Source organism: Callithrix jacchus, chromosome 17 (assembly GCF_049354715.1).
Source record: "Callithrix jacchus isolate 240 chromosome 17, calJac240_pri, whole genome shotgun sequence".
NCBI classification, from domain to species: Eukaryota; Metazoa; Chordata; class Mammalia; order Primates; family Cebidae; genus Callithrix; species Callithrix jacchus.
In genome coordinates, this window is record NC_133518.1 from 41,400,482 (window position 1) to 41,411,897 (window position 11,416).

The 11,416-nt window shown below is 40.9% G+C and overlaps 1 long non-coding RNA gene across 1 annotated transcript in view; it reads left to right on the forward strand.

Moving 5' to 3' along the window:
* LOC144579910 (uncharacterized) overlaps positions 1 to 11,050 on the forward strand; it is a 38,493-nt gene extending 27,443 nt beyond the window's left edge. The window contains exon 3 of the long non-coding RNA XR_013528586.1: positions 9,269 to 11,050. This is a non-coding gene — a long non-coding RNA (uncharacterized LOC144579910). The remainder of the gene's footprint in view (positions 1 to 9,268) is intronic.
* Positions 11,051 to 11,416: the final 366 nt, after the last annotated feature.

Consider the following 11,416-nt stretch of genomic DNA (forward strand, 5'->3'; position numbering starts at 1 on the left):
AAAAAGCCCCTCAGATAGTAAGAGAATCAATAGAGATAATATCCCCAGTGTGAAGCTCCCTGACACAGACTTGGCATGGAATGCATGGACTCTACTTGAGATATATATATATATACGTTGGTAGTATTTTAACCATAGATTCAAAAGACAGTACCAAATACAAGACAGTTCAAAACTAAACATATATAATTGAGTATTGTCCATAGCTTTTACTTTTCTAAGTCTATTATGTTTCATTCACCAGACAATTGTGAACCTACGTGAAGGTATGTATGAAATTCTCTTGGTCGGCCATGATAAAGGAAGAGCTCTATCTGGTTCTCAGTACTCCTTCCATCCTTGTTCTTCCTGGAAGGCGGCAGATAGAGGGTGTTCCAGTGTTCCAGCAACTGTCAGCTGGAACCAGCAATTAATTATTTGAGACTCTATGCAAAGTCATTTTCACTGAGAAATTCATTCTATCTAACTATATTTTTGTACCCATGGCTCTACTTCCAGGGTATAAGAAAATCAGGAAAATCAAAACAAATCCAGATTTATTTTTGTGTGGTACAATAAACAGAAAACACTAACCTACCAACACTTCAGAGAAGCCAAGAGCCAGGCAAAGACCCGGGTTTTAAAACCTATTCCTTCCCAAGTGTGCTTTTAAGCAGTCAGGGCTTCCAAAATGCGTGCTGTACACTCAAAGACTCTCCCGGAAGGATCGAAACAAACTCCAATGAGTTTATTTCTTTTTTTTTTTTGTAAAGCATTTAAGCTCTGCTCCTGCGATGAGAGACCTTCTGTCCCTGGACTAATAACCTCTCTTGGAAGTTTTTAATTCTCAAGCAAAATGTAGGTGTGGGAGCTTCCCGGTTCGATTCAAAGCCACTTTAATGTCAAAAGAAGTGAGAGCACAATGCCCACTCTGTTCTCACAGGTCTGTTTTTGGTTTTGCTTTAGGTTTTTTTCAGACTCTTGACTTCCTTTTCATTTTATGTTGCATTAGTATTTAAGTTTCAAGTCACTTTTCTGAGCCACCTTGTCAGCAATATCAGTGAAGTTGGCCCAAGGCTGCCTAGTAAGAGAGAGACCCTGGTGGCTGCTCTATGCCTGACCATCATTGTTCAGCACTTTCTCCTTCTCAGCAGATTCACAAAAAATGTCAACCAGCCCCCCTTGAGAAACAGTCTTCTTATCTTCCCAGTGGCTTTCCATGAGGTGCTGTGGAAGAGAGGGTAAATCTCTGGTCTCCAGAGGCCTGGATTCCAGCGCCAGCACTGCACTAGCTAGCTGTGTGACCTTGGGCAAGTCACATCCTGTCTCTGTTTCTGAGCCTCATGGATAAAATGAAGGCACAGGGTTAGATAATATAATAAGACTTGTTTATTATCGGTCCTCAAAACTGACAGCTTTTAAGTCTCCCCCTCCTTCTTCCCCTTCTGTTCCACATCTAAGAAAGCTGAGAAGAAAGCCCAAGTGTTCCCTAGGAGTTTCATGCAGTGCGAGCCCCGGCTAGCAGGTCAGAACCCTCGCCCTGGCTGCATCCCCTAATCACCATAAAAACCCAAGCTAGTCTTCTTTCCCTGCTCTCAAGCCATTTGGGACCTGCTTGGGATCTATCCTGCTCTCTCCAGGAAGCCTCACAATATAAGAAACTAACCTTTTCTTACGCTATTAATATCTGTGCAGCATATCAGCCTCGACACCTAAACCAAATTTTGAGTGGGAGTCCATCGAGATTCTACATAGTGATGGCAGATAATCTTTGACATCTGTGTTCTAAGGCTGCACCATTCAGAGAAATGTAATGTGAGTTGCACATGAAACATTAATAGAAGCCACCGTAAAAATGTAAAAAAAAATTTTAAGACAGGTAAAATAAATGTTAATAACAGTTTATTTAATCCAATATATCCAAACTATTATCATTTCAACATGTAATCCACAAAAGAAGTATTAATGAAATAGATCAACATTATCTTTCCCACAGTAAGTCTTCAGAGGCTGGTGAGCACGTTGCACTGCAGCACATCACAATCTGAAGTAGCCACAGTTCAAGTGCTCGAAACACACGTGTGGCCAGAGGCTGGACAGTGCAGTTCTAAGGAATCCCAATGAAGGCCCCAGATTCCTGAAACTAGTGTTGCTTATTTAAAGTATTACCATATTCATGAAAATGAAGATGCCATCAATTATAAGGTTTTTCTTATTTCACATACCATTTAAAAATTTTAATTATGAATGCCATAAATTCAGAGATTTTAAATTGAAAAAAGTATGTACCTTAGAACTCTTAAATATATGTATTTACTTAAATATATATATATCAGTTTTGTCTAAAGGGCCTGACCCCAGGGAAAGGTGTAAGGTGAGAAAATTGTTGTTTTGATACCATCACCAATTTGATGCTATCACCCTGCAAGATCCTGTTTCTCCCCTTGGACCCTAATTCTACCTAATTCTTGTCAATCCCTGTTTTAATTATCATTAGATGACAAAAGAACATCATATGTCTCCCTAAAATGTATACGTTGAGCCAGGCGCGGTGGCTCATGCCTGTAATCCCAGCATTTTGGGAGACCATGGCGGGCAGATCATTAGGTCAGGAGATCGAGACCATCCTGGCTAACACAGTGAAACCCCATCTCTACTAAAAATACAAAAAATTAGCTGGGTGTGGTGGCACACGCCTATAATTTCAGGTACTCAGAAGGCTGAGGTAGGAGAATTGCTTGAACCCGGGAGGCGGAAGTTGCAGTGAGCAGAGATTACACCACTGAACTCCAGCCTGGGCAACAGAGCGAGACTTCATCTCAAAAAAAAAAAAAAAAAAAGTATATGTTGAAATCCTAACCTCCAAGGTGATGGTATTAGGAGGTAGGGCCTTTAAAAGGTGATTAGGTCATGAAGATGGAGCTCTCATGAATGGGATTAGTGCCCTTATTTTAAAAAGGCCCTTGCTCCTTCCACTATGTGAGGACACAGCAAGAAGTCAGCAGTCTGCAACTTGGAAGGGGACCCTCACCAGAACCTAACCATGCTAGTACCCTGATCTCAGAGTTCTGGCCTCCATAACTCGGTGATGTGAATTCAGTTTTTTATAGGTCACCCAGTCGATAGTACTTTGTTATAGCAACCCATAAGAACTAAGGGAGTACTCACTGATAAGCACTCATTGTATTAGGGGAATATTTAATGTGACACTTGCATTTTCAAAGAAGAAATCTAAAATGAGACATTTATTGAGCACTGTGCCATGCAGTGCTTCCTCCAACAATCTCATAAGTATTATTTCATTTCCATTAAGGAAAAAAAAAGCAAACTCAGAGAGGTTAAGCAACTTTTCCAAGGTCAAACAGTATCTAAGAGGCAAATTCAGTTCAAATCTCTCTGATTCATGAGCCCATTTATTTTATTGATAACCAAAAGAGGGAAGTGATAAGTTGGGTTGAAAGATAGGGTCCCAGAAGGCAACTACTTACCTACACATCTTTAGGAAGATCCCACCCACTCCTTCTCAAAGGCCTTAACTATTGAACTATAGGTGGCCTCCTCCATCAGAACCACCATCAAATGTCAGCTCTGACCACAGCATTTGGACACCCCTGGTGACTAAGCAGGTTTTCTTTGCAACATTGCCAGGAGCAATTGGAATAGGCAGTCCCCTTTAAAAAAAAAAAAAATGCACCATCTTGAGCTCCAAGGAAATGCCTCAGTGAGCAGAAGCAAGAGCACACACCAAAAAAAAAAAAAAAATGGTTGTGTGTGCATTTGTGGAGGTGAGACTTTACACAGTTCAGTGCCCATGGCCCACCCCTCCTGACATGATGGCCACACAGCTGCAGTTCTTAAGAGCCCGGCAGCCAGGGATGGGCAGACATTACTTGTTTTTTATAGGTTTTGTTTTGTTTGGTTTGGTTTGGTCCATGACTTGAAGCAGCCTGAAGACCTCAGCCCGGCCTAAAGGGCTGCCCAGCAAGCCAGCCAGATTGAATTCCTACCCAGTTCAGAGAGCTGAAATGTGAGAAGTAGCTATTCTTCAACATAACCAGCACATGGCATAGGCAACGCTTCAAAACACATAGGCAAAGAAACCCCTCAACTAAGTCTCTCAGATGGAGGTACGTGGGTATCAAAATTGTTCTTCAGCACTATTTTATCACTGATAAGCTGAGAATACTAAGGGAAAAGAGTAAACATGAAAAGGGTTGTTGGAGACAGTATTAGAGAAGTAAGTGTAAAAAAATAAAAAAGGAAAGGAAAGGAAAGAGAAAAAGGTAGTCCAGGCTGTCGTTGATGAGGATTAGAAGTGGACCATTTTACAAAAGAATTTTCTCTACCACTCTGAGCTGTGAGTCAAGGCATGTCACGCATTAACCTTTCCTGGACATCACTACAATTTCAAGATACTTTGTAAATGTCTCACTCATGCCTTCCTATAAAAATCCACACTGAGCTATTTTTGTCATTATTTTCCAATTTCTAGGTATTTGGAATATTTAGAAATAGTGCTGCTGCAAAGGCTAAAATAGTCTCAGAACAAGCCAAACTCTCACACGCTTAGAATCATGAATTAGCTCCTTTCTTGGCTCTGCCTCACCCAGTGACAGCCACACACCTCTCCCCAGCCTATCTGAGGTGGAACAGACCAAGGAAAGAGCCAGTTCCATGATCCTAAGCAGTAAAAATTCAGACCAGTGCATTGCAGAGGACAGGCCTCAACTAATTAATCCTAATGGGTGGAAATAGGGGAAACATGCTTCATTCTTCTACAACCCTTAGACCAAAGTCAAACTTCTTTGTCACTCCCTTTCCATAATGGTGAGCTGAAGAGTATTAACTTTAGTAATAAAAATAATAGACCTCATTACATCTTAAGACCCAAGCCTGGAGAGCCAGGGGCCTGTGATTGCCCTCCCAACCCCAACAAGGAATAGCCATGGAGGCAGGACCCCCACCCTATGGATCCAGAAGATTGAACCTGGGGCCAGAGAGGATTATTCTAAAGCCCTCAGGTTTCATGTTGTTTTCCCTGTCAGGTTACACGGGACCTATAATCACTTTGTTCTGTCAAATTTCCCCCTTTAGGAGTGGAATATCCTATGTCAGTCCCACCATTGTATTTGGGAAGCACATAATTGGTCTGGTTTCACAGGTTTGGAGCTGGAGAGGAATCTTTGCCTTAGGATGAATTGTACTTTGAGTCTCACCTATACCAGATTTAAATACTATTTAGATAAGACTTTGGACCTTAGACTTTAGAATTGACTCTAGAATGAGTTAAGATTTTTGGAGCTATGGAGATGTAATGAATTTATTTTGCATGCAAGAAGAACATGAATTTGAGGGGCTAGGGACAGAAGGCTATAGGTTGTTTGCGTTCCCTCAAAGTTCATATGTTGAAATCCTAACCTCCTATGTGATAGTATCAGGAGATGGGACTTTGCATGGTGATTAGACCACAAGAGTGAAGACCTTATGAATGGGATTAGTGTCTTTGTAAGAGACACCAGACAGCTCTCTCACCATCTTTCCACTGTGTGAGGGCACAACAAGAAAACAGCCATCTATAAACCAGGAAGCAGGCCCTCAACAAACACCAAATCTGCCAGTGCCTTGATCTTGGACTTCCCAGCCTCCAGAACTGGGGGAAATAAATGCATTTGTTGTTTAAGCTACTCAGTTCATGGCATTTTGTTATAGCAGCCCCAACTAAGTTACATTACTGATTGCTTGCTGTGTACCAGACCCATGCTAAGCATTTTACATACTTCATTTCACTTAAGCTTCATAGCATTGGCCACTATCTAAGATTATCTTATTCACTTCATTTACTATATCTCCCTAACACAAATGGAGGTACCAGGAGGGTTGGAGGCTTGTCTCACTCAAAGCTATTTCCCCCAGTGCCAAAAATGCAGGCACTGAGTAAGTACTTACTAAATGAATTTTTTTATCTTTATAAGAATTCAGTAATGAAAACATTCTTATCCTAATTTCGTAGGAGAAGAAACAGAGACAGAGCAACTCAAAATTTCATAGCTACTAAGTGACAAAACCAAAATTTAAACCTACATCTCTGGGATCAGAACCTATGCTCTGAAACATCTATGGTCAGTTATGAAGCTTTAGCTGAATCTCTTAAGAGCCTCTGCAAAAAGGATTAAACAGTTAGAATATTACATTATCTAGCAAGAAGCTCAAAGGTGGAGGTAGTTCCAGGATTGAGCATCCTCAGGGCTGAACATCATCAAGGACATAGCTTTTCCATCCTTCTCTTCAACCTGTCTTCTGGTCTGGTGGCTCCCCTGATAGCCCTAAGACGGGTACCATAGGTATAAACATTATGTGCAAACAATAACATTCAAAGGTAGCAATGAAATCTAACCTGCCTTGCAAATCTTATTGAGACTAAGGGGAATTTTCCCAAAGCAGCCCCAGCCATCTTCTCCACTCATCTTATTGTCCAGAATTATATCACCTAGTGATACCCAATATGAATACATAATAAAAGAAATGTATCTTTTTGTGGGTGTACCTTCCTAGGGCCCCCGTGACTTCCTGGCTGCTCGGATCTGTCAGCTGTATTGGGTTGTGTGTGTGCAGATGGCGGTGACATGCTACATGCCACTCTGTGTCCCACCTGGTTCACCTCATTCATTCCTCACAGTCACTGATGAGCTCACTGTTGTTCTCATCCACATTTGACAGGTGAGGGAACTGAGGAACAGAGTTTCAATACTTGACCAATGCCCTGCAGCACAAGGTGGCAAAAAAAAAAAAAAAAGAAAAGAAAAGAAAAGAAAAAAAAAGAAACGAAATGACCATATTGCCTTAGACGAATAAATATTCTCCCTCAGGATATGAGAAAGGGCCACAGCCCCTCATCCAGGACATACACATGCAGAAAAGAGTGAACAACTGGGATTCTGTGGGTGTTCCAGTTGTTACTGTTGCTTAAGAAAATTCCTTAAATTTAGCAGCACAAAACAACAATGATTTAATTATGCTCATAGGTCATTTGTCAAGGCCATAGCAGGGATGGCTGGTATCTGTTTTGTGTCATCTGGGGCTTCAGATCAGAATATTAAAATGGCTAGGTGGGTGCAGAATAATTATCTGGAGGCTTTTTCACTCACGTGTCTGGTACCTGAGTGGGAATTACTCAAAGGCTGAGCTCAGCTGGGATGGTTAACCAGAGCACCCACACATGCCCTCACTGTGTGGCTTGAATTTCCAAACAGAAAGGTAGCTAGCCTCATGAGAATCACATTTTTTATCTGGCTTCCCTATGCTTCAAATATGAGTGTTCCATTGAACAAGAAAGAAGCTGGATTCCCTTTTATAATTCAGCCTAGGAAGCTATATGGCTGGCCTCACTTCTATTAGATGAGTCAGTCCTAAGCTGTTGGATGAATCAGTCCTAAGCCTACCCAGACTCAAGGAGAGAGTATAAAGAGCCTGTCCCTCGATGGAAAGAGTATCAAGAAATTTGTGGTCATTTCTTAAAACCACCACTGTTACCAAAGGAGTAGACAAACAACAGTATCTGCCTTTAGATCAGAATTTAGTTACATTTTCAGAAAATAATCACAGAATAATCACACATTTAGAAAATCAGTAATGCCTTGCCAATTTCTATAGCTAATTCCCTGTTCAGTAGCCAGGCTGTAAGATAGACCACCTACCCACTAAATTCATCTATAATTTAACAATCAGCAAGGTTAGTACTTCTCAAAATAGATGAAGAACACAGTCTCTACTCCCTAGAGTTGTAAAGTTTAATGAGAAAAAATGGACTAGCTTACAGCTCTTTTTTTTTTTAGTTTTTCTAGTAGTTAGAAGTTCTTTCTGTATACGTCCTTGCTAATTCTGCTCATGTCAGATAGCCCCCTGTGACCTGTTTGCTTCTGCTTACCTGTCTGTATAATGGAGTTAGCCAGCCCTAGGGGAGCAGGTTCTTGTGATTTCTTTCCTCTATTCACAGCTGACTTTAAGGTTCTTGGAAACTGTGCTGATCAAATGCAAAATATCCTGACTATCATTTCATTATTTGAAAGCTGAACAGCACGAGGATGCTTTTGTTGTCACATTGCTAGGTTATTGACAGACCTCCCTGCCTGCCCTGAGATGCTGAGACTTGTTGCAGCTTTGCACCAGGGCAGGCTTTCTTGGGCTGAGATGTAGGTGGAGAGAGAGCTGACCTACAGCCAAATAGCCATGGATATCACTGGGAAGAGAGGGTATTAAGTTTCCAGGTACCATGACTCTGTTTGCTTGCTCTGTGAATCCAACAACTCAGCTTCTAATATCATGCTAGCCAACTGATGAGCTTAACCCTGAAATGATCAGATTACTTATCTGGAAGAGCCAAATCCACATGTACTTCATTTTCCAGAGAATAAGGATGGAGAAAATCAAACACAGCAAAAAGGCAATAATACCTGGAACACCTTTCTTATGTTCAAGGCATAACATTGCCCTTCTGACACATTTGCGCACATTTTTTTAAAGGGAAGGGGAGGCCAGGCACAGTGGCTCACACCTGTAATCCCAGTTCTTTGAGAGGCCAATGCAGGTGGATAACCTGAGATCAGGAGTTCAAGACCACACTGACCAACATAGAGAAAAAATACAAAATTAGCCAGCGTGGTAGCACATGCCTGTAATCCCAGCTACTCGGGAGGCTGAGGCAGGAGAATCACTTGAACCAGGAGGCAGAGGTTGCGGTAAGCCAAGATATGCCATTGCACTCCAGCCTGGGCAACAGGAGCAAAACTCCATCTCAAAAATTAATTAATTAATTAATTAATTTTTAAAAATGAAGGGAAGAGGGGAAAATCTCATGCTATTAACACTGCAGTATTAAAAAGTCTTTCCCAGGCCAAGCAATCTGTTGGCAGTCCCATAGTAGATGCTATTGTAAATGTCTGAAGAAAGATAAGCTCTCCTGGATATGACATTTAGATAAAGTGACAAGTAATTACACACACGCACAAAAGAAGGAGCTCTCAGCCCACATTCCTCCAGGTGAGGACTGTTTATTGAATGTACTCTATTGCTAGAGAAAACTTTGCAGCAGTTTTATCCTGGTGAGCTTTTGTCTCTTTAATAATGATTTAAGCCAGGCAGCAGCATCCCAACTCTCAAAAACCCAGGGATATTTTCTCCCTAGCCATGTGACCGTGAAGAATAATTTTAGAAAATTCTGAAATGATCTCATCAATGGGGATGTGATATTCAGTATTCATCTGAAAGCCTCTACCCATCTGTTTTCTTCTAGAGCAACATGGGAGAAAAAACAAGGAAACCAATAAAGTTGTTACAAATGAACATGGTAAAGAAAAGAAAGGCAGAGAAAGGAAAAGAGAAAGGCAAAAGGAGACAGATGGAAATCAAGCTGGTGGCGAATTCTGCCTGGACAAGGCAGGGAGATGGAGACCAGTCTTCCTGGAAAAACCACGAAGTTTACTCATTTGTTCCCAAGGATTTACTGGGCACCTTCTCTGTGGCAGACGGATCTCAGGTGCTGGAGACGCATCAGTGAACCCTGACTGGGATGTACAGCCTGGCCAGAGAAGCCAGTGAAGCATACAAATAAATGCACATTTACAGACAGTGGTAGGAGCTAAAAAAGGAAACACCCACAAAATGTCATAAGCGTATACAACTGGTACATCTCATTTACATGGCCAGGTCATGAAAGGTTTCCCTGTGGAGGTAACATTTGCTCTTGAGAAACACTAGGAACACTTAGAGGGTGGCTGGTAAAGTGACCAGCAGAGCAGAGGCTGGTGGGTATGTGCAGGGCACAGCCACAAAAGCAACTGGAAGAGAAAGTGCACCTCATCCACTGCCACCATTGCGTTGACAATGAGAAGTCTGAAATGAGCTGTAATCTGTAGAGCACTCTCTGCCCCTCCTTCTCTTTCCCAAGTCCCCTAGAGAGAACAATTGTTCTGTTTACAGGAAGGTTGGTTCACACTCCATCTTTCTTATATTGGAATTAAGTCAAAGAAAATTATCTGTTTGGTTTTATAATTTGGCAAATTAACCTCTTTCAATCCTTATCGCTTTTCATAGGATCTTCGTCATTCTTACCCACATAAACCCTCACTTCATCCCTTGGCATATAATTAAATACTTTCCTAGAATCTGGCTGTAAATGAGGCTTTGCAGTATGCTATTTTTCACAATAAGATGGGAGAAGATCTTAATGTACACAAACAGAGTGAATTTATGATATACTATCTTTTTTAAAAAAAATTAAAGGTTTCTGGAGCTGGAAGAAAACCAAACATTTCTCTTGATGTTGAAAGAATTCCTCAAGGAGGCTCATCTCACAGAAACCTCCAGCATTGTTACATCAATTTCCTGCAAATTAAATTAAAATTATATAAATTTTGTGAGAAAGGCCTAATACTTTTTCTCAATCCCTTGAATCATTTTTTTTAATGCAGCATGGCCACATCCTTCAGATGCCAGTAGCCTAGACAGAGATGGGAGGCAAAATTCAGAACTGGCTCCACTTATTCAAAGTCACATCTGCCATCCTGCAATAAACATTCTATATGCAAATTGCCTCAAGAGACTCCAGAAATTGACTAGTTTCTTATACCGTATCTTAACACCAAAAGAAATTGAAAACATCGTTATGGCTTACATCCATAATACATTCCATCAGTGTGTCCTGTGTTTCTGTCTGCCAATATATTAAACCCTTCTTTGAGTATTTGCTTATGCATCACCAGTCCATTTTTTATAAGAGAAAAAAAGAGCTTCCAAAAATATTTATCCAAATGAGAGCTATTAATGGCCACAACCAAGCTCAGTTCAAGCCTCCATTGTTCCTGAAATTGAATTGTTTCAAAAAGCAGTAGGAAAAGTTTCACAGATTAAAACCATTTATGATGTAGAAATTAAACCCAATTTTTCTAGGAATGAAAAGTCCTGGGTGGACCTGAAGCTCTGCTTTGAGTTATTCTGTCCTGGCCATAAAGTTTGGGCCACTTCATTGCAAAAGAATTTCTAGCTCAGCTTTATAATCCAATTAAAGAGATCAAGTAAAGCCACTGTGCTTCGTGTTTTCTTTTTTAACCATGAGATAAAGATGACTGTATTTTTGTTTTGTAGGCTCCAAGGGGGAGTATTAAATTCTTGGTTATGTTCTTAGAAGCTTCATTTTCCACCTAATTCTATTGCTCTTAAAAAGAGTTTGGCAGAGACCTTCAAAGCCATTGCGTTTCTTTTATTTTGCCTCCCTGGAGCTTTGCAAAATGGTAACAGCTCACGCCTCCTACATGAGGCCTACCTCCTCCCATTGAGAGCTCACATCTTACCCTAGCTTTGGAACTGCAACAATGGCATTGCGGGGTGGTTTTAAATTTGTTTTCATTACAGCACTGAAAGCTGAATATATGAAATATAATTA